Source organism: Anas platyrhynchos, chromosome 3 (assembly GCF_047663525.1).
Source record: "Anas platyrhynchos isolate ZD024472 breed Pekin duck chromosome 3, IASCAAS_PekinDuck_T2T, whole genome shotgun sequence".
NCBI classification, from domain to species: domain Eukaryota; kingdom Metazoa; phylum Chordata; class Aves; order Anseriformes; family Anatidae; genus Anas; species Anas platyrhynchos.
Window position 1 is genome coordinate 118,817,179 of NC_092589.1, and position 23,570 is coordinate 118,840,748.

Here is a 23,570-nt window from a genome sequence, read left to right on the forward strand (position 1 = left end):
GAGCTGGAGGTCGTAACACACCGTTATTAGGACTTAAAATGAAAACCCAATCTGTGGTCTTACCAAGAGAGACTTCAGCGTTTTATTTAAGCAGCCCCACTGAAAAAGGCTGCTGATTTCCACACTTCCCCAAAAGAAGTTCGGGAGGAGGAGGAGGAATGTGTTAGTTTCTGGGCTCTGCAGCCGACCCATTCCTCCCCCTCCCCAAGCACCATTTTGTCCTTTAAACGATCGAGCCCCTCGCCGAGAAACTCTTGGTGACACAACGCAGCGTCGCTGCCTGCCAGACCTAATTACACGCACACAAAAAAGAGGCGAGGAGGGCTCCTGGGAAATCAGAAAGTCGGTAATTACCCCAGCCTCTTCCCAAAACGCCGAGCTGACCGACTTCTTTGGCACGCCTCGTTTGCACGCTGCAGCTCCTTCTCCCCGGGCACGGGGCTGCGGGATGGCATCGCTGTTGGTGCACGCTGTCACATCCTGCTTCAAACCCAGGGATGTTGTCCCAGCTTTCCTCACCTCCTCAGGGGGTGCCAGTGATGTTATGGGAATATCTGGGGCTCTCAGGCTTTTTGAATTTCTAGTGGAAAGAGCCAGGCTGGTCTAAGGTGGGGCTGCCAGAATATTCAGTAACCAAAGTCCCTCTGCAAACACCTGAGCGCACTTACCTCTCCCTGCCTGCATCTCCTTTTGTCCATTTCCCTATAAAATTAATGAAATATTGTCCCCTTTCCAGCGTATTTGTGAATAGAGCCTGGAAACTGTCTGAGAGGATGAGGCACTGTACCCACCTCTGCCATGCAGGCTCCTTCCTGGTGATCTGCGAGGTCAGGGAGCGCGTGCTAGCGCCGTCCTTGCTTTCTCTGTCCAGCCTTGAAGAGACGGTTTCCACTGCCACGTTTCTTTGTCACCAGCACTAAAAATGAAATCAAATAGAAATCACTTATTTTTTGTTAAAGCAGGAAGTGTAAGCCCTTTTTTTTTATCTTTTTGCTAAATGAAGAACAACATATTCCTCCCCCTTCTCTTTTTTTGATGACGAAGAACAGTGTTTCTGCTGAAAGGGAAAAGAAAGGCACACAAAACAAACCTGCAAACGGTAACTTTCTGCCTCCTAATTCCCTTAAAGAACAGGATTACCCCCCAAATCTCCAATCATGTTGGGAACAGGAGCCTTTAGAGGATTTTCCTGCGATTGAACAAGGAGAATAAATCCATTAGGTGTGTGTTGGAGAGGAGGTCTTTCCAGGCAGCAGATGGAGAGCTCACTCTGAAATGCTTCACGTGCCTCAGGAAGCAGCACGGGGGATTTGTACCGCCCCGAGAGCTCGCAGGTACTGAGAAATTCTCCTAGGCGAAGATCAGCGCTGCTCCACACGCAACCAGAAAAAGGTCTTGTAAGCTGTAAATTCGGGGGATAAACTGCATCCTCTGCTTTATAAAGCTTTTATCCCAGCCAAGAAACATTTAGCACGTGGAGCCAAACCCGCCTCCCACCCACGGGGTGAAGCAGCCCTGGGCAAACACGCTCTGGGACAGCCCCTCAGCGTCCTCCCTCCTGCTAGGAAATCACCTGCACTGAAAAAATCCGAGGCTGACGGATATTAGGGGAAAGTATCATGCGTGTTGACACCATTCCTGTACTTTTTCCTTCTCTCCAGGCAGGTTTCGTCCTGTCGTGATGGCACAGGAGACCCCTCTTCGAAGTTATAGTGCCAGAAAATCCCCAAGAAGCATCAGCAGCTGATGGACCCCAGCAGGCAAAACCCCGTAAAGAAAGAAATCTTTTCCCTGAGTGTTTCCAGGTACCTGCCTGCTTTGCCCTCTGCAAAACCGTCCATCTCCCCAGCCTGCCTTCTGCCAGTGGTTTCCCTCTCCAGCACCTTCCTGCTTTCTGCATAATGCATTGTGAGATCTCCTTTACATACAGGCCTTTTAGTTTCCCAATTTATTATTCAGTGCTGTTTTCTGGCAATACAGCCGGGTATTGTTTTATTTATTCGTCCAGAAGGATGAAGAAATGCACAGCTTACAAGCAAATCCTTTTACATCCCGAATTCTGGACGAAAACAACCTGGACACAAAGCTCATCACCCTCCCAAATCTCCGAGCAAGGGATCGTGGAGCTTTACAAGGAATTGGTAAACACGAACAGCCTCTGATGTTGTACTGCTCACCCTGTCTCTGTTTATAAAGCGCTGGGAGATTTTTTGGTCCTTGGGAAGCAAAACGAGGAGCAGGTGCGTGGTCAATCCCTTGCTCCCCACTGAAAGGGAGAAATGAGGTGTGGGAGGCGGGGAGGACTATTTTTGAGTATCTCGAAGCAATTAATGAACAGGAACTGTCTGGAGTTTAAAAGCACGGAGAAGAACATTCCACCGAGAGCAGCATGCAGAGGTCAGCTCCAGGCAGCAAAGAGCTGCTGGGAGACAGCTCAAGCGCTTGGTATTTCTTGTGGTTTCCAGCCCTAGATAGCTAGGGCACCTTGTTTTTTGCCCAGGGTGAAAACAAAAACCTCTCTCACCTCCCTAAAAGAGCACCCTCACCGCCTCCTTGCCAGTGAAGAACCACGCGGCACAATTCAGGCTCCTCATCTCCGATCTTCGGGTCGTAATTAAGCACAATCGGACAATTTCTTTGTTCTGGTGAACTTCTAAGAAGAAGGTAACGTTGCCTGAACAGCACAGAAATGTACACAATGTTTAACATTATCTCACAGAGGGGAAACATCCCGTCCCCAAGGGGTTTCTGGAAAGGCTGCCCAGTTCCCAGACGCAGGGAAGAAGCCAGTTCTGGAGACAACATCCCTGCCGAGGGGTCTCTAAAGAGCACAGAAATGGACAGGCAGCCTCTTGTGGACTTCAGCAGGCCCTTCCCTCCTTGTAGCAGCTCCTTGAACCTCTCCTCACCTCCCTGTTTTTGTCTGTGCTGCTGGGTGCATCCCATGGCAGCTTTTCTTCTCCCCTGCTGGACCCTAATCACCCACATTTATAGTGATAGGGCGGATTCCTGCCCAACACAGTTCGGCACAAAGCGAACTCCAAAGTCAGACGCACAAACACAACCGCTGCCAGCACTCTGAGCACTTGGAGAGGGTTCAGAGAGGGTCCCCGGAGGGGAAAAGCCCCTTTCTTGAGACCAGACACTCAGGTCAGGAAGGAAGGTAGGAAGAAAGGAAAGAAAAAGAAGGAAAGAAGGAAACAAGGAAGGAAGGAAGAAAAGAAGAAAGGAGAAAAGGAAAGAAGGAAAGAAAAGAAAGAATTGAAAGAAGGGAAAGAAAAGGAAGGAAGGAAGGAAGGAAGGAAGGAAGGAAGGAAGGAAGGAAGGAAGGAAGGAAGGAAGGAAGGAAGGAAGGAAGGAAGGAAGGAAAGAATAGAGAGAAGCTAATTACTGATAATTACTGCCAGAACCTGATAGGGTGACTCAAGCTGGGAGAGGCCAGCCCCGGACCAGACCCTTATGGAAATCTGTGCAAGACGCTTGCACGGCAGAGGTTGGGATGTGTGGATGTGGAAGTGGCCAACCCCGGCAGTTAAAAACAAACAGGGAAACCAAACCGCGGTGCCGGCAGCTTGTGGGTGCGCGTAATGAAGTTATTAACCAGCAGAAGGGTGTCTGATAGAAGATAAGCACCAGCAGACTGCACGATAATTCAATTTCGACAAAGCAAGGCTGTGGCGTGGATTTGAAATGCCGGCTGATTTCACACACGCTGGGTGCTGCGTTGTCAGAGGTGCCCAGGTTCGCTTGCGAGGCACCATAAAGAAACCCAAGCAGCCCCAAAATCCAGAAGACTGAGGGCGCCCCGTTCCCGAAAGAGGCAGGATGGGAGCCCCCAAACGCTGCTGTGGGCTCAGCACAGGGATTGCTGTCCTATGGGGTCGGCAAAAAGGCACGTGGAGAACACCGGGTACGTCGGCAGCAATAACAGGTTGTGAAGGGCAAACTCACGTTGTTCTGCTTAATGAAGGCTTAAGAGGGATGTTGGGGGAAGGAGGATCGAAGGAGCTTGGCCGTGGCTGGAGGCGAAGGAAGGAATTAACTTTTCACCTGCACAAGCGAGACTCAATCACGGAACAAGATTAGATGGGGTTCGGTAAGGCACAGGTCGTGAAAGTTAAGCTCAGGGTGAGATGGAGGCTGCCTAGAAATAAATTGTTAAATTAAATATAACCAACTCGCCACGTTTTTAATAACTACAGATCTGTAGCAGGGATCAGGCGACCAAAGGAAGGCTGAGATCTGGAGCAGCGTCCTCCAGAAAGGCCATCTCCCTGTGGGCATTTCTTAATAGCTGAAACTTACAGGTTTTGGGGTTTGGGGACAAAAAACAGAACCCCTAATAGCAAAACTCCCTGGTTTTATAAAACAGCAACGCAGCTTGCATGTTTTTCCTTGTTATTTGGACTCTTCCAGTCGGCCACCTCTGTGGATGCTTTGGGATCCTTCAAATAAAAGGCAATGCTGCAAATCTCAGGGCTGGGAACTCGGGTTATTAGGAGCAGTTATTAGGAACTCGGGATATTAGGAGCAGTAAGACAGGGCTGGTTAACGGCTGCAAACTTCGGGAGCAGACGCAGCACTTCTTTTGACCTCAAAAATTACTTTTTAGGATGAAAGAGAGGAGAGCTTAAAATAAAAGAGGCATAATGAAACGCTTCCCCCAATGGCTCTGCAGCATGGAGGCTGCTCCTCAGCATCCCAGAGCAGATGTGCTGCACTCAAAATGTCTTTGTCTATTAAAACTGTGTCAGCTTCAGAGCCTCCAAAACTCCCTGTGGCATAAACAGAATTTCTAATGAACAGCTGCAGGATGCAGGAGTAGCCGCACAAAATGCAGCTGCCGAGATCACTTTTCTTTGCCACCTTTCCTCTGCTGCCTGCATCCCACCTTCCCCATTTGGGGCTCTCCTGCCTTCCCCATCCCACACCTCCACCTCCTCACCGTGGCAAAAGCTTCAGCCTCTGAGGTGCTTGGCTGCTGTCGCGCCTGCTCGCACCACAAAGAAATGCAAAAGGGAGAAATAAAGGGGAAAACTTTATCCTGGGCTTCCAACAGGAGCAATCCTAAGGGAAGGATTTAGGCTGGGTAAGTTGAAACCCACTAAGAGAGCTTTCAGCTTCAACGCTGCCTTGCAGGCCAAGGCATCAAAGCCTAACTCCTTGGGTGAGATGTTTTATTTTTTATATATTTTTTATATATTTTTAAAATCCTCTCCCTTTGAAACCCCAAACCCATCAAGAACAGAGCCTGGTCCGAAGGCACTTCCCAACTGCTCTCCCAGACCTAACAGTGTCCCGTTAGCTAGCTGGAGAAACAGCTGGACTGGTGATTCGTTTAGTCTGGCACTTTTATCAAACCCTGATAAAAGGCAAAAAATACCATCTGCTCTCTCAGTGTACCCCCAAAAAGCACTGCTGGGAACACCAGCACAAATGAAGCCCCAATATTCACTGTCTGATGTCTTCAGGCTTTCATGGGGTTCTCCAAAACCCGGTAAAGAGCCTCATTTCTATTTCCAGGGCATTTGCACGGAGTTAATGCCTTGGTGAGCTGTATCCCTCTCATTCTGAGTGAAAACAGCTGATGGGTTCAAGTTATGTGTTCAAAAATGTGGCAAGGACATCGTGGCTGATAGCCCTGCACTTTGGGGATTGCCCAAATAATCCCAGCCATGGATTTGCCTAAATAATCCCAGCCACAGCAGAAGGTGAAGCGAATCCAAATGCCACCAGCGAGGGTACATCTGGGAAGCCTGAACTTGCTTTGGCTGGGACGCCCCAGGCTTAAAAATACTCCAGGCAGCGATCTGCAACGCGCAGCAGCTGCTTTTGCTGGGTAAATAGGGCCAAGTGTCCTCAGAGCATCCCCGAAATGGGCAGTGGGACGCTGCCAGCCAAGCTCTTGTAGGGGAAGCAATTGTTTCCAAGATGAGATGCTGCCTCCCAGCCATCATCCCAAAGATTAGGCCACTTGTAACTCACGCCACCTTCAGGAACCACTTGTAGAATAGCTGCTGAGAGGTCCTAATACACAAGGATGAATGTCTCTTCTGGCCATTTCCATCAATCATTCTGGATAGGAGAGCAGGGCCAGCATCTCTCACGCTGTGCAGCCTCAATATTCCCTCCCTGGGAGCCACAAATGGCAATTGATCTCAAAAATATAGCAAAGGACGGCACGGTTTCCTCCCTTTAATGCTTCACAGCTTAATATGTTGGCTAGCGTGCAAGTTAACTATTGTCATCCACTGGCCAAAAGCTGCTCGTGTCCACAGCAAATACCTGATAACCAGCCAAGAAAAGGAGACGTTCCCGGCGCCTGGGAAAGCTGCCTGTGAGCAAACACTTTGAAGGGCTCAGCAACACAGACCCCAACTTCACCGTGGCCATGCCATGCAGACAGAAATGGGGCATCAGCTTGGAACGAAGCCATTCAGACAGCCACAAAATTCACAACTCACGTTGACCACTGTAGAAAATCCCATAAAAATAGCAAAAAAGCTCAAGGATGGCTGTAGTAGACCCAACTATAGGACTATTACAGGTCAAACTATAGACCAAACTGTAGTACTACTACAGGTCTACTACAGACAAACTATAGTAGACCAAACTGATCTACCCACTTCATCCCCTTACTCCTGAGTGCCCATTTCCAGCTGCTTTGGTGCAAAATACTCAGATCTGAATCACAGAACAGCCTAGTCACAACCATTTTTCCCTAATCACTGCAAAATAGAAGTTGTGTGAGCCCTCGAAGAACAAAGCCTCTCACCAATAACACGTTTTTGGAGCAATCCATCATGCACAATCTCATTTGTATGAAGTCTGAGCTGTTAAAAACAAAAAACCAGGAAGGGGAACTGCCACCTTACCTGCTCTAAGAGGGGCAACATCCCACCACTTGCTCCTCTCTGAAGCAGGCAGGAAAATCTCTTCAATCCCTGCGACCACCAGCGCTGGCAGAGAAGTACAACGACAAGGCTCCTACTGCCAAGAGACAATTCCAGCATAAATCTGCTCCTCCGCTATTGTCTCATCCTTCGTGATGGATATCCTGCTTCTCCAGCACACTGCTTTTGTGGACTGGCCCTCCCTCTCCTTTATCTGAAGTCCTCTGTAACATCTCCGCTCTGTTTCCATTCCAGTCATTTCCCAAATTTGGGCCGTTTCATTTTTTTTTTTTTTTAATTGCTCTCAATATGTCACTCTATATTACTCAACAGCAGATTTATTTAAACGTGTCAATGCTGTTGCTTAGCAGATCTGGATGCATGTTACAGTTTAAGCCTGTTTCGGGATCACATGCTCTGCTTCCCGATGCTCCCAGCACGTCTGGACCATCCAAAAGGCCGGGCAAAGAAAATGAAGTTCAGCTCTACAGGCAGTCCACTGACCTGTCTAGGACGGTGTCATTAGCAATCCATGTTAAAAAACAAACAACGATGAAAAAACAACACATAAAAATACCCCAAATCACCAAAAAAATACCCTGGGAGACCTGGGATTTTGCCAAAAAGCCCACCCAATTTTCATCTCAGTCAGGAAGCGGCATCAGATGCTATTTGTCTTCCATTTTCTGCCTTGTCCCTATGAGCTTGAATAGGAGCCCATCAAGTAAATGATCATCAAAAGCTCTGAAAGGAGTCCTAATACGGCGCTAATATCAGCTTTCCCCAAGCAGCAAGCTAATTTTATGTAATGGCCTCTACAAATGCTGTATAAAAGCCCCGGAAAGCCCAGGTGAGAGCATGTTCTGACCTCTGAAATTAGACTTGGGTCTTTGCTGAGAGGAAAAAGATAATGTGCTGCCGAATCACACCCACAATGTTTTCTGCTCGGGCTTTCCAAGCTCTCCGACCAGGACCAGTGGTGGCACAGGCTTTGTCTCTGCCCCCCATTTCCCCTTTGAACGTTCATAGCTGAGTAACCGGAGCACCTCATGGCTCTGCACGGCACCCACAAGCACGAATTCATACGGAGACAGGAGCTGGCCCAACACGTTTATGAAAAAGCCTACATAAAGCTGAGGAAATGCCGTCTTCCTGCAAGGCGCTGAAGCAAGTGAATTGCCTCAGAAGGCACCGAAAGCTGCGGCATGGCCGCTGACAGGACGTTTGTCCAGGCTTCAAGCAGGAGGCCTTCTCCATGGGCTTGTCTCCACCTCAGGTGGTTTCCACGTGTTATCTGGGGAGAGTGGCTTGAATGCTGTGAAGGAAAGGATCTGGGGGTGTGGGTTGATACTCTCCTGAACATGAGGTGCCCAGGTGGCCAAGAAGGCCGACGGCATCCTGGCTTGTGACAGGAATAGTGGGGCCAGCAGGGCCAGGGAGGTGATTGTCCCCCTGTGCTCTGCTCTGGTGAGGCCGCACCTCGAGTACTGAGTTCAGTACTCAAGGACTACAAGAAGGACACTACAAGAAGGACATCAAGGCCCTGGAGTGTGTCCAGAGCAGGGCTAAGGAGCTGGAGAAGGGCCTGGAGCACAAGTCCTGTGAGGGGCGACTGAGGGAGCTGGGGGTGTTTGGTCTGGAGAAGAGGAGGCTCAGGGCAGACCTTATTGCTCTCTGCAACTGCCTGAAAGGAAGGGGTGGGGAACTGGGGGTCGGCCTCTTCTCACAGGTAACCAGTGACAGGACCAGAGGGAATGGCCTCAAGTTGTGCCAGGGGAGGTTCAGGTTGGAAATGAGGAGACATTTCTGCTCAGAAAGAGCAGTCAGGCCTTGGGACGGGTTGCCCAGGGAGGTGGTGGAGTCACCGTCCCTGGGGGTGCTCAAGGAGAGGTTGGACGTGGTGCTTGGGGACAGGGTTCGGTGGTGACATTGGTGGTAGGGGATGGTTGGACCAGGTGGTCTTGGAGGGCTTGTCCAACACTAATGATTCTGATTCTACGTTCACATCCTCAGGAAGTGATGCCACCAAGGGAGACGACCCAACCGAAGACAAAACTTGCAGCAGCACCTGCTGGAATGGCTGCTGGGGGGCTCCAAAACCAACCCAGGTCCCTTTGGGTGGTGCCTGATGTCCATTTGCTTACAGACATGTAAAAAAAAGCCCTCCCCATTCGGATCAATGAAGAGGGCTGTCAGGAGCAAAAGACCCTCATCACTCCACACACACACAAGACTAAGTAAGATAAAGTATTTCTGAAAGGCAGCGGGGGGAACAATCCCACACTGGCCCGGAGAGAGCCAGCTGGATGGGCCTAATGATTCTTTTCCAGCAGCAGCTGTGATTGGGTTGATTTCCATTTTGCGTGATTAAAGAGAGAGACAGATAAAAGGGAGAACAAAAAGTCCAAGATTTCAAAAGGCGCTAAAAATAAAATAGTTTGCATTCACTTGGCACCCTACCTTGACAGCATTTTGTACGTTATAGCTAAGCAGTCGCCAAAAACCCCAAAAGGAAGACGCAAACAATTTCCAGGCAGGGAAATCAAGGCACGGAAAGGTTAAAATACTCAGAATCATCGATAAAATCATCATCAGTAGCGGGTTTAAGGGGCAGGCACTCCTGGCGCACCTTCCTGTATTCATGGCCAAGACCCCTTTCTATTTATTCTTCACGGAGCCAAGGTAATTGTTTCCATCACCCAGCAAGTGTAAATCGATGCAGAGGAGCCCAGCAGCTCCTCAGGAGGAGTTCCAGTCCATTGAGCTGATACCAGTTAACTGGTTTTGCAGAGCCTCTTCGCACCTCGGAAGGAAAACAGACTTTCTCAAAATTAGAAGGAACAAGTTTAGCGGCGGGATGCCCGAAATTAATCCCTTTATTTAAACGCTAACAACCTCAAGTGTCTCTAAGCAGTTGTAAAGGCTTTATTAGCGAAGGCAATGAAAGCCTGCGAGCGGCCAAGTCAAGAAGAAGCCAAGGTTATCAGTAAGTTTCCAAGCATTAACTTCGACAACAGAAGCTCACTCGAGAGCATCTGTAGGGCTGAAGAGGAGGGCAAGGCAGCCGGCGAGGGATGCCAGCACCAGCTTGAGGAGGGATGGATGGAGAGAATCCTCCTGGGAGCCTTTCCTATGGGCATGGAGGGTGAGAAGGTGATCAAGAACGGCACAGGCTTACCGTGGGCACGTTGTGCCAACCTCCAGAGGTCCCTTCCAACAAGGTTTGTTCTACCCGTTAAAGAAATGCCGAGGAGAAGTTGCAGGTCATTGCTGGAGTTAGCCAAAATGGATAAAAAAAACGGATAAATAAAAAAACCAAAACTCTTTGTAAGCTCTTCATTAAACTGGCAACCTGGAGACGGGGAAATCTCAGCATTTTCCTCTCCTCCACAGTTTAGAGGTTGAGAGAGGAACGTACCTGGTCAGTTAAACATAGGTACCAATTTCACGTTAAAATTCAAGGTGCTTCAGTTGTCAGAAGACTTGATGCCTGCAGGAGGTGATAACCATCCATGAGAGCAACACCGTGCGATTTGATGGGTTGGGTCAATGTCAAGGGACATTTTAAGAGACATTCCTTTCAGGATTCCTCTTTTCCCATCCCTCTGCTCAACCGCTACATAACCATTTCCCCAAATCTTCTCATGTATTTAGCATATGGGGATGCACACAAGGTGTGCACAGCCTGGACTGGATTCCTTCTGGTTACTTCAGCAGGAGGAGAAAAAGAAAGGGTCAGACACTTCCTTTGAATTCAAGGTGTCACTAAGTGACCAAAAAAAAAAAAAGGAAAGAAAAAGCTTTATCCCTCTGAAAACTCGGTACTGGTTCTTGAAAGGAAATCAAGGAATTCAGCTCTCTGGTTCTCACTGGAAAGCACAACGATTGAGTTTCTCCACAGCTGAAAGCTTTCTTCCGTTCCACTTCCCTTTCAGCTTGCTCTAACAGCTGTCTCACCGACATCCACGGCAGACAAAAATCTATAGTTCCTAGCACACCCGTTTTGAAGGGGTTTCAAAGCAGAGCACAGTTTTCATCCTTTTATGGTCTATTAAGTCACAAGGCTGGCTTCCTGATTTCACAGGTCTTGATCCTGCAGAAAAACAACGCCAGTCGCTGGTTTTACATCAGCAGCCTTCAGGGGCACGGCGCACCAAGCTGGGAGTCTCAGGTGCTGGTTGCTCTTCCCGTAATTCTCTAAACCTCTGCAGCTCGATGGGAGAAGTCGTTTAAGTGCTGGTAAACTTACTTTTGGGTGTATTTTTGTGAAACTGAAAGTCAGCAAATGATTTTGTAATTAACAGTGCCACGTAATTCGCAGCTTGATGCATACCACAAGCCTACTCTGCTGAATGAGTAGGCTTCAGGCAAGGGCTGGGCTGCTAATTTGGGGGTGTAAGGTGCCCCACGGGTCACCAGACCTTGCTGAGAGATTGCTCAGAGCAAAAAAAAAATGTTTTACAGCCTCTGGAAGACCCAGCTACTCCACTGCAAGCACCCACACCCCTCTGCAAACCTTAGCCACGTTTAGCAAAGAGCTGGCTTCTGTGCATGCCTTGACCCTGGACAATCCTTCTTCCTCCTCCTAACGTCACCAGCTCACAATTTCCCTCTTGTCCAGGGTGATTTTGCAGATCAAGGCTGATCGATCACATCGACTGCTTCTAAACAACCCACGCGGGCTCCTGAGGTGCTCCCGACTCTCATCGAGGTCAACCTCACTTCAACCAGAGGGGGCCAAGCACACACATACACACCGGGTAGCACCCTACTGCTCCACGCAGATTAAAAATGCCCTTTCTTAAACTCTTCTGATGGATGGAAATTGTTTTTTTAGCTTTCCCATTTTCCCTTATTGAAGCCTGTGCCCTCCCTCGCGACACCTGAGCAGCATCCCGTGGATATGCACAGTACGGTCACTTGAAATTGAGTTGTTACCGTAAAGGAGAAGGACCAGCCATGCCTCAGAGAGCAAACCATGCAGCAGAAAAGAAAAACTTTAAATGCTGCATTTCAGAATGCAGGAAAGTGAACAAAACTGCTGGAAAAGTTTCACCAATTTTTTCTTTTCCAGGTAGGAGTGGTACGGGGCTCCCCAAACTTTGCGATGGAAAATAGCAGCTGGAAAATACCCACTCCAGGTAAGCTCTCAGAAGGCAGAGACAGCAGCTTCCTTCACGCTTTGCTATCTGGAGACAAAAAGCTAGAACAAGCTGTTATCTTCCGAGCTTTGACAACACAGCAACCCAAATCTAATAACGCTTTAGCGAGAGGTAATCCAATAGTTTCGGCTGAGCAATTGTTTCAACAGTCGCAGCGTTCTGGTACAAAGGGAGGTGGAAAATCAATATTTCCTCGGTCCAACCCACGTAGATCTTAAGCAAATGGGGAACAAAATGCTTGGTTTTCCTTCGTCGTCCTGGCAAGCTCAGGGCCCTTCCACAGCGCCCCAGCCAAAGCAGAGCAGGAGCAGAGCTGTGGCAGCTGAAGCAACATCCCCTGGTCCTTATCAAGATAAGTTGGGCACTGTACCTGCAGGAGACCTCAGGAGAGGACATCGGTCACAGCTGGTAATTTGGGCACTGGAAGCAAAGAGCCTGCACGTGAGCTGGGTGTAAATAGTGAAGGACAAGGGATATTTTCAACAACAACAACAACAAAAGTTAAAAAAAAAGCAAAAATAAATAAAGTCAACAGCCCAGTCACCTCCGATTTTTAAGGCTCTCCATCTTTTCATCCTAATGATGTTCTGTTGGAAAACTCCCTTTAAAATCTCTGCTAATCCGGGATGCCGAGTGCCATCATTTCCTGGGGAAATGGTGATAAACAACTGCTAAGGAAAAAAAAAAGGAAAAAAAAGGAGGGAGACAGCCAAACAGACGTCTGTGCTCCTCCTCCTCTGGCCTTCAAAGGATCTTCTGCTCCCAAAACTGTTTTGGCCACACGGTTTTTGATAAGTGCACAAAATGCGCTGTGCCACAAGACCAGTAAAGCCCTGCGGCTTTCCAACTGGTCCCAGTGCCTCTGCACCCCGGGGAGCAGGCTGTCAGCCCTGGCATTTCACCTGTGCCTGGCCTCGACAGCCCACGGCAGGGGAGGGATGTGAACTGTGATTTTACATTAGTTGATAAACATTAATAAGAAATAAATGCCCACGAAACACATGGGATGGGTTATTACTGCAGCACGTATAAAGGAGGCAGCGAAGCATCAGGAAACTTCGCTTCCCACCTTCAGAGGGGATAATACAGCCCAGCAGAGCGGAAAGAAATGCAAAACATCATTCATCAAAGCAGCAGCAGCAGGGTTTTCTGTCGTAGGGAAGATTTCACAACAAGGACGCTCTCGGCACGGGTGGATTCCTGACAAAACAACGGAGCGACGTGAGCGATCTCTGATCATCTCCTCGCGTGGAGTGCCCAAAAGCTTTCGGGAGCTTTATGAAATCAGAGCTGCTTTACGTATAACAGCTGAAATGAAAAGGTGGGGAGGGAGAGCATCCCCCGTGATATCAGCCCTCTGGAAGCGGAGCTGATTGTGCTCAGCGTGAAGCACGCTGCTCCTCCCACCGAGCTGCAGGCACAGGGGAAATTCAACAATTTGCAGAACAGGGGCCCTGCTTTTGTTCCTCTCGTCCTCCCCCCCTTTGACACAGGCACAGCCGAAAAGACTGCCGCTAATGCCAATTAGGTGATTTGAAGCCGGGCGCCGAGCTCCTCTAAATGCAGCCGCACGAAGCAGCAGGATTCTGCTGGTGACATTTGGGCCACAAATGAAGTCCCCCAGCGCCATAAACAATCAGGTAAAGAAATCTGGGAAGAAATTACCCGGCACACCTCATCTTCTCGGCCCCCATGAGATCCATCTGAAATGTGTTAATGCATCTGATTATGATCTAAATTATGTACAGAGGCTCCTGCCAAGTGCTCTGCGAAGTTTCTTTGTTGTTAAGTTGGAGGCTGGTGGAGAACGGTGCAGTCATCGCGTTTCAAATTCGATTTGGGGAAAAAAAAACAAACAACATTCTCCTACTTCATCGCTGGCTCAGGATGAGGAGTTGTGGGAGAAGGTCGGTGTGTGGTTCTGCTCCGCTGAAGTAAGAGCAGAAGTGGTGACAGGACTAAAGAGCCTGCATTACCTGGCTTGGGGTCGTAACCGGAGCCCACTGGATTTTCTGTACGCAGCCGTGCCAGAAAATGACTGCAGTTGCAGCTGGCTTTCTGCAGGTATTTCTCCTGAAAGGGGGCAGAAACACCGGGGCGTTCTCCTGCGCACACAAACCTGCGTTCCACGGACCAGAAAACCTTGAAATAGTTTCTGAAAATGGTAAGTTTGATAAGAATGGCTTGCAAAACATCATGCGGGGTTTTTCCCATGCCTGTAAGGGCTGGCTTAGCTGGTACCCACTGCCAAACTCACTGCGATCCTTGGAGGCAGGCAGGAAAGCTGTTTTTCTTCCCACTGTGCCACACCATCACCGGTTATTTAAATAAAAATTAAAAAAATAATAATAATACACGCCTCCCAGGGATATATTCAGTACGTACAACTCGTGAAGAGCGCACAGATTTTTGTATGGCAAGGCTGACAACCCCACTCGCAATTCGAGCTGCAGACCGCCCCAACCTGTGTTTTATCTTCTGCTGGCATCCGACCAAGCCTTCACGGCACCGACCAGCAGCTGCTTTCCACCGCAGTGCTGCTTTCCCCCGTTAGAAGCAGAGCCAAGGTCACCTTGCTGAGGGAAAAGCAGGTTTTCAAAGGAGGGTCCCATATATTAACGGTCTTCTGGCCATTACCTCTGCCCTTGCAAACACAGTTGTAGCAACGACTGCATAAATACAGCCTAAGAAGGGTCCTAAGGGAGACAACTAGCATGTAATATCTCTAACACACTTATTTTGCACTGTACTTACATCTATCTATGACAGAGAGCTGTCTGCATCTCCGAGTGCACTGCTGTGAACAACTGCTGCTCAGAGCTAGTGCTGCTCCATGGGATGATGTTAGCATTAGAAAGCCACACTTCAGCTTGCACTGCGTGCTAGAGCTTGCATTCGAGCAGCTTAGTTTCCACCTCGAAAGGCTCAGAGTGGGCAGAAAGAAACAAAAAATGCAGATGTGAGGTCTAAACGTTCACCTGAGATGTCCTTTTTGTGTTTCTTCCTAAAAAAACGTGTCGGTGATGGTGAGCTGTGCTCCTGCCTGCAGTGAAATTCGGTGCAAGGACCAAAGCTGGCAGCGAGCACGTGCAAAACCTGGCCCGAGCCGAGTTCTCAGACCTCATTATCGGCAGATCTGCAGGAAATTCGGGATCAGAAGTCCCACTGTCGTGTAGGGCTTTAAACACCAAAGCTGCTTTAATGTAGGCTCAGCTCAGGAGCTGGATCTCAGCCAGCCGAGTGCACTGCCTGGGAAGGAAGTATTTATCCCGGCCAAACACTTCCTAAACAATGTGCTAGGTCCTTGAAAATAAAGCCGACACGAACCGACCGGATTTTAACCCGAAATTCTGTACGTTGGCTTTCCCTCCTGCTGCAGGTAGGGCTGCTTCCCTTCCGCAGCACGCTTATTTTCTCTCCCCTCTTTTTTTTTTTAAAAAAGAAGAAAAGATTTTTCTCTTTCAGCTTAACTTTGAGGCAAGATGGGAGACCAGAGCCTGGCCTCAAAGAAGTGAGAGCTTTTGAACTGCAAGTCAGCAGGCTCTCACGGGAGCTGAGCTCGAGGGCTGCTCTGGAATAAATCAAAAAGGATTTACTCTTTCACTCCAACAAGGCAGAACCTCCTCTCCCGCCCCAGATGTACGCAGATGGGCAGCTGGGGGAAGGCAGAGAGCTAAAACACACTGAAGGAAGCAAGAAGGGAACTTAACAACAAAAAGGGAACTGAAACGAGCACCATTATGGCTCGGTTGGCACAGCTAAGCACCATCCTGCAGGGCTGCATTTCCTGGAGGAAACCAGCAGCGAAATCTCTGCTGGAAGCAGCTCAAGCCAAGCACACCCGGAGCAGATGCTCCGAGCGCGACACACAAGGACACACAGAGCTCCTGGAGGAATCTTCTGACAGCAAGTCAAAGCAGGGGCTTGAACTGTGTCAGCAGGGCTGCAGCTGTGATTTTTCACAGCTTTGTAGAGTTCAAGGCCAAACGGGACCTCACGAGCACCCAGTCTGCTGCTTGTGGTCTGGGCCATGGCATTTCATCCAAGTTTTCCTAAGAGCAGGAGTAGGATCAGGATCAGGAGCCAAACCTGAAGGCAGAAGTGACGCCGTGCTCCAGCCACTTCCCCTTCGCCCAAACCCAGCTTCTTCAGCGGTTTTGGCAATACCCCAGGGTCTGCCTCTCAGTGAGGGACCCAAATTCCCATCCTCTGGCTCCACTACAGGAGCGACAGGAAAAGTGGAGGAGAAATGTGCTGCTGGCAGCAGCCTCCAGCCTCTGTGGTGTGATTGCCCGTGCTCCCCCATCAACCACACGCCCCAGCAGCAGCAGCCCATGGACCAACCCTTACACGGCAAACCTACCTTGGTTACAAAGCTTTTTGGGACAAAAATCTGCTCAAGGAATGAAACTACAGAAGACAAATTTGCAGATCACGCACGTGGTTTCAGATCCTCACCTCCCTGCTGAGCGCCAGGATTCGGGTCCTGAGGCACGCAGACATCAAGCGAGCGAGCTCAGAGCATCGGCAGCATCCAGTGCTGCTTTTAAAGCCAGAATTTAAACTGCTGGAATCAGAACCTCGTGAAATGCTGCTTCTTCCCCTGCGGCTCTGCCAGCTGCAGTTGGCGAGGACTTGGAGTAAATAAGGAATGATTGAATGAAAGTGGATGGCCAAAAAATATAAAGGGTCGAGCAAGACTCCACGGTGACACTGCCCCAGTGCTGCCCAACTCTTCGAGGCTTTCCCCATCACTCATTTCTTTAACGTGTATGGTGAGAAGGGAGAACGGTGCTGGAAAACCACACCACAGTGATGTTCTGGTGTTAGAATACAGCAAGGGGAGAAGCAGTTTAAAGTTGGGCACGGCGCAGCCTGGTGCTGCAGGGCTCCTTTATGCCTTACCTTCTGCACCGCTTCTTGGCTCGCAGCTGTCCGGCATCACATCAGCTCCTCCTCTTCTTCTCCTCTTCCTCTAAGTGTTGATCTCGAGGGTTCCTCTCCTGTTTAATACAAAAACAGAAACAAGGCCACGTGTATTTAAGAAACACATTAACTATTGCCTCGAGAGACGCCGCCTAATAGCAAATTGGTGAAAACTCTCCTTCCAGGCCACTTCAAAACAAGAGATTCCTGCAGCCCCAGTGTTCCCACGGGACTGACACCCCTGGAGGACACCAGCTGAGGAAACAGGCACAGCTACTGATAGCTCTCCCTACACCAGACAGCCAGCAGAAGGGATATTTCCAATTCTTCGTAGATAAACAGGATGAGATGTGGGTCGCCAGCTCCAAGGCGGCTCGCAGTTCTCAGCTCCCCTGACAGAAAACATTTCCCCGACAGCACCTGGCAACCAAAAGCTCTGCAGTCACATCCATTCGACCGTTTCCCACCAAAAAAAAGAAGTCAATTTTATTCTTAAGCTCCAAGGTCAAAGGGGAGCACCGCGAGCCGCCCAGCCCGAGCTGTTCCGCGATGCACCACGAGCTTTCCCTCCAGCTCCAGCCCCAAGCCCAGCAATTCCCAACGTTTCCTCGTCCAGGCTTTTCCCCAGCTCAAATCCCATTTCAGCCACGCTTCTGCTGCAAAAAATCAGCTCTCAGCAGCTAAACACACAGCAAACTGACCCAAAACAATACCTCTAGCTACTGAGGACAGCCATTCAGCAGCGGATACCCCTGCGGCGGGCGGCATCTCCTTTTGGTTCGGTGCTGCCCGTCGGGGCCATCCACATCCTGCCTCCGGGCTCCTCCACAGCTCTGGCCGGTCGTAGTTTTGGCGAGGAGCACGAGCAGAGCTCCCAAATCTCCCTTTTCCCACCCTTATTTTCGCTAATGCTTTCCAGCCTCGCAGCCCGAGCTCTGCCGGAGCTCCCTGCGGGGAGCAAAGCGGAGAGGGAGCAGCTCGGCTCGGTGCTGGGCTCCAGCAACGGGACTGGCAGCTGCTTTTAAAAGCTGCCTCCATCGTTTGCTGGCAAAACGCTTCCCAATTCCTGCATCTCTGAGCTCCGAAGAAGTAAACATACCCCGAAGAGAGCTCTTCGGGCTTGGCAAGCTGTGGGACGTGGCGCGTTTCCAGCTGCGCAAGGCTCCGAGATGTTTGCAGAAACGGGAACCAAGAGCCGTGACCCCTCCGCCCCCGATTCCTCCCCGGATTGCAAAGCCCTTTCCAGAGTTCTTCAGAAACGACGAGGGAAGATGTTACCCAACAGCCGCAGCTGAGGATTTCGCTTCCTTGTGCCCCACAAAATCCACGCTTTGAGGCTGAACGACACCACCCGCAGCCCTGGCTGGCTCCCTGACCGAGGTCTGGCAAGGTTTTCAGTGACCCCACTTATTCTGGGTCCCTGAAACCCAAGACACGTGGGACCTAAGAATTCAGAGCACAAAGAAATAGAAAGAAACCTTTAGCCCCCCACTAAATAGGACGCCCAAATTGGCATCACCCAAACCAACCTCTCCCCCGCCAGCTCCGGAGCGTAATTCTCATGCAAGCTCTGAACAACATCAGGGTGCTCAGGGGATGAACAACACCCGACAATAAAAGCAAAGCCCCCTTCTCCCATAACCACCGTGTAACAAAATGTAAAAATTACAAGCTGCATTAATGCCAGGGATCAGGAAACAACATCAGCAGCAGTACTGGTACATTCCTCCAGCTCAGCCGAAAAGAAAGACAGCTTCGCTCTCTGCTCCCCCTCGGAGAAGCGGTGGCAAGGAGCTGTTACGACTTCATTTTATTTTTTATTAGTTTTTACAAGCTAGCTATGCTAAAAGGTTGCACCAGTAATTTAAACTGCAGTTGTCAGCAGAAGTGAAGGACATTGTGGGATACGTTTTATTCCAGCTCTTTTATTGCCTGGCTCCTTGGAGCGATTCAAGCAGCTGAAGGATTTTAGAGGTACTGTCGCAAGGTCCGTCCCTGAGCAAGCTGCTGTTTAAAAAAAAAAAAAGAAGGAAAAGCACAAAAAGAAAAGCCCCAGCCTTTAAAGAACTGGTATTTGGTATTGAAGGAGACCCGGTGCCAGTTTGCTTCTCTCCTTTACCTTCGTTCCCCAGGTGGGATGTGCCATGCCCGGGATGGACACGCGCCGCTTTGCTCGTGCTCCTAGGCGAGGGACAGAGGCCAAAAAACCTCTTGAGGGGCACGGGACAGCACCTCAAACCTCGAGATTTCCATGGCACAGCTCCCGGAGGTGCTGCTGAGCATCACGGGGACATCAGGAACGAGGTGGGGAGCTCGGCTCCTCCAGCCCCGATCCCAGGAGCCGCCGCGAGCATCCAAAGCCCTGCGGGGTTTGTTTCGCCTTTCTCCTGCTGGGTCTGTCCCCGGAGGAGATGGATGTAGGGCTGGAATGCGACCCGGCTGGCAGAGGCAAGCCTCAAACAAGAGCTGGCAAAAGCAGGAGCGTTGTGAAGATTCCCGAGCCAGCAGGCATCTGCTTTTCGTCCAGGCACCGCCTCGGGGTCCTGCTGGACTCCGCGCTACCGACGATTAAAAAGCAATTTAGTTTGCTTTGGCCGAAGCAGCGAGTTACTGTGATCAACCTCAGCTGGAAATGCACGAGGAGCTGCTCCCTTGTCCCGATTCAGGTCCTGATTTGGGTACGAGGCAGCTGAACCGGGGTGCTCGGTGCTCGGGGCGCAGGCGGAGGCAGCCTGGCCAGCTGCGGATCTCGGTGCCCAAGCTCCGTAGGCTGAGGCAGCTTTATTTGGTGCCTCAAAAGCAGCTCTGCTATGAATGTTTCTGCAGAAAACGATGCTCTGAAGGTCATTTATTTGACCTGCAGAGATGGAAGCCTTAGAAGGGAGTTTTCAGCCCTGCACCAGCAGCCTTAGAACCAGGCTCGGGGTTTTTAAGCTTTAGATGTGTTATTTTTTTGTTGTTTTTTCACTGCATTAAAAGCCTTTCGGGTCACCTTTGATGCAAGGAGCCGTCCAAAAGGAGGCAGCTGGTCAGGCGGCCTCTCAGCACGGCCGTAGCCGTTCCCTGGGCACGGGTTCAGAGCCCCACAACCCCCCCGTGCCATCTGCATGTGCTGCTTTGGTGCGTTACCCATCGGCGAGCTGAGGTCTTTCCAGATTTCCAGGAGGCATCCGGGGGGATCGAAATATTTCGTGTGAAAACGACCCCTCTAATCTTTGACACACGAGTTGCTGCTGCTTACAGTACAGTAGGGCAAGGCGAAGCTGCGTCCCTGAGCAAAAAGTGATGGAGAAGGGGGAAATTCCAGCGTGGAGACCGAAGGAGGACACAGAGGGGGTTTAAAGGGCTCAGCAGGGCACGGCCGAGGCAGGAGTTTGCTCTTCTGCCCTCCTCTCTTCCCTCTTTGGCTGAATTTGGCCATTTTCTTTTGCTGTTCCTTTCGGTGCCCACTGAAAAGCTTTTACCTTCGCCCCTTGGTACCAAAACCATCACAGCCTGCTTTCATCTCCCCTTTTCCCTCTAATTATATCCACTCGCTTCCCTATTTTCTTTCCTTCCGAGGCTCTCATCCACGTCCCTTTTTTCCTCCATTCCTCTGCCCGTACCGTCATTATTTCCCGCATTGTCCGGCCTTCTATTGTGCCATCAGAAACCTGCTCTCAACGCCCTTATTTCAGCTCAATCCCCTGCGCTAAGGGAGCTGAATATATCCACTGAGGCTCCTCCAGCAGCAACCTAACACAGAAATACACCCGCAGACATCATCCGAGGGTGCAACACCCCAGTTGATGTGGGCAGAGGGGCGAGGTGATGAAGACGTGGAGCCATCCGCCGTCCGCTTTCTATTTAGCAAGAAAATCCTAAAAAATGGGAAATTCAACCCTGCTGGGCAAGGCAAAGATTTTAGGATCGCACTGCAAGGACAGAAATTTAGGTTTGTGCAACTGTAATTGCATGGAGAGGGAGAGATGAAAGCAAGTTGTGATGTTTCTGGTAGCGAGGGGTAAAGGCAAAAGCTTTTCAGTGGACGCTGAAAGGGACAGTAAAAGAAAATGGGCAAATTTAGCAAAATAGGGAAGAGAGGGGGTCAGGAGAGCAAATTGTTATAGTCAAGTATCCTCCAGTGCCATTTAGTGCCGTGCACTTAAAACAAGTTTGTGAAGAGCAGGGATAAGCTCAGCTTGTTATGAAGCTAACAAAAACAATTCATTTCCCAGCAACGAGCAGGGAAATGAGTTTTTTGTTCCCAAAAGTCCAGCCCAACCCTGCCAGCAGCAAATCAGCTCCGACAGCCTGCTCCTACCCTTTAACTCCAGAGGCTGTTCAAGTCAGGAGCTCCAGCATCCCTTGGAGGTCCTCTTTTCCACGACCGAGTAACTACTGAGATGCCAAACTGACCAAGATCCCCTTTAAAACCCCCCTAAATTCCTTCCACGTGCCCAAGCCTGCCCATTGAGCTGATAAGGTGATGCCTAAGGAGTGTCAGGACCTCTTACTCTTACCTCTGAGGAAGGCAACGGCGAGGAAAAACTCATTTTGACCTGAAAATACCTGGCTGCATGCCCCCCAGTGAGCCCCGTTACCTGCTTTCAGCCGAAGGACAGCTTCCAGAGCTGCCAAAGCTTGGCCAAAGAGAGAAAAAAGGCAGTCCTAACCCGGGAATCTCCTCCAGGGGTGGACCCCAGCACGTGCCTGTCTCATAATTTCACCTCCGCCAGCCTCGGCAGCATCCTGCACCCTCTCTCCGTGCAAGGGATTTGTGTTTTGTCCTCCCTCAACCCACCAAAGGCAGTGGGAGATGTGAGGATTTCAAGCCGATGTATTTTCTCCCCCCTCCAGGCACTGCCCCGCTGCTCTTCCAGCTTTTCCCACGTCTATTTTAACACACGGATGTCGGAGCTAAATAAGCTGCCCTGCTAATCTTTCCATGCAAGCAGTTTTGGGAAGCGAAAACAGCCTTTTTGTTTGTATTTCCCAGTCCCCACAGATGGCACCGCTGGCCCCTGAACTACTGGGAACTGGGAATTGTTCTGGGAACTGGGGGGGGCTCGCTGGGCATGCCCTCCTCCTCTGCCCACCCCACACCTCTACCACGGGGTGTTACACTCCATTTCCTTTTGCTACGGACAAAAGGAAATGAATTAAGTGGGAAAAGCCCTCCTTAAAAACACATCTGCTCCTCTACTGACCATCAGATGAAAATAACCTGAAAAACTTGAAAAATTTAAGTATTAGCCTACAAATTTAAGACAAACGCATCTTTCAAGGACTCACACATTTCTCCTCCCAGCCAGGACTCCTGCAGGTCTTTGCTCTCACTGATAACTTTAATTTTAACACACACAAGCTCGAGGGAGGTGTTCAGCGATGCTTAAGCAACGCAGCTTTTCTCCCTCCTCCTCCTTCTTTTCTCCTTCCCCCTCCACGTTTCCAAGCTGGCTCCACTTTGGTGGATTTTCATGGGAACTGCAAGAGGAGACATCTGCCAGACGTCAAATCACTGCTCCCAGGAGTGGGAGCATGGCAGCTTTAAAGGCCAGCGGTCACCGTGCTTTTATTTTTCTTTTTTTTCCTCTTTATTTTCCTTTTGAATCGTTGGAGCTGTCTCTGTTCTCAGCCTCGTTCTCCAAAGCAGCTGAGCCGTTTTCACTGGAGCCTTCCCCAAAAGCGCAACTCCTGGCTGACAATTAGGGGACAACAAAACAAAAGCAAATGAAAACATTTTTTTTTCCTCTCTTTTCCTCTCCTTACCCACCTTTACCTGCAGTTTTTGTTCAGTTTCATTATCCTATTTAGGCCCTGTAGCCCTTTTGGAAGAAAACCTCACCATTTTACCCATCCATAGGAGTTCCGCAGCACCCAAACACCTCTTTGCAAACCAAAACATCCATTTTCGTCGTGAAGGTACCAGTTTTACACAAGGCACCCTAACAGGCACGTTTTAAGCCAAATTCTCTTCAAACATCCTGCATCACAGCAGGGCATCAGAGCAAGAAGATAAAACGCTTGTTGTGACACTCAGCATTTCCATAATCAGGGCTTTGCATCATCCACGAGCTCTTTTTTTCTTTGGAAAGTCTCCAGGAGCCCCTGGAAAAAATCCTAGACACCTTGCTGCCTCCCATCACCCACCACCTTCATCTATGCCCCGTATCCGAGCTGCACAAAATCCCATATTGCCCAAAATCCCATACTGCACAAAATCCCACACTGCCCAAACCTGGTGGCACCCTGACCAGGGACCAGCTGGTAAATTCTCCGGGTGTTTATGGTGGAGCACGTGTGCTCCTGTGTGGGTACACTCAATTTCCAACATTATAGGGGATTTTTATAAGGGATTTCTCGGAGTGCATCCCATTTTCAGGCAAAACCAGCCAGCAACTTTACAGCCACTGAGCTACCTGGGCACAGGGAGAGCTCCAAATTCTTTGCTATCAACACATTTCCCATATTAATCTTCCCCAAATGATCCATAGAGGAAATTTATGGGTGATGCTCTATTAAAAGCCCCGCTAACTCTTGCTCTAAACCTATAAAAAAAGTACCTACGCCTTGAGAGATTGTACACGGGGAAGGACAATCTGTTTTC

General features: G+C 49.8%; 1 protein-coding gene across 6 annotated transcripts in view; it reads right to left on the reverse strand.

Annotated features, from left to right (window-relative positions):
- The window catches only part of EXTL3 (exostosin like glycosyltransferase 3), a 96,873-nt gene that overhangs the window by 22,855 nt on the left and 50,448 nt on the right, over positions 1 to 23,570 (reverse strand). For 3 of the 6 annotated variants that reach the window (XM_038177715.2, XM_038177714.2, XM_038177713.2), the window contains exons 3-4: positions 16,961 to 17,058; positions 792 to 916 (exon numbers count right to left, since the gene is read on the reverse strand). The gene's annotated coding sequence lies outside the window, so the exon portion shown is untranslated. Of the gene's footprint in view, positions 1 to 791; positions 917 to 2,524; positions 2,675 to 16,960; positions 17,059 to 17,694; positions 18,021 to 23,570 lie in introns of those variants that run through there. The other 3 variants (XM_027455439.3, XM_038177716.2, XM_027455433.3) reach the window with 3 other exon arrangements.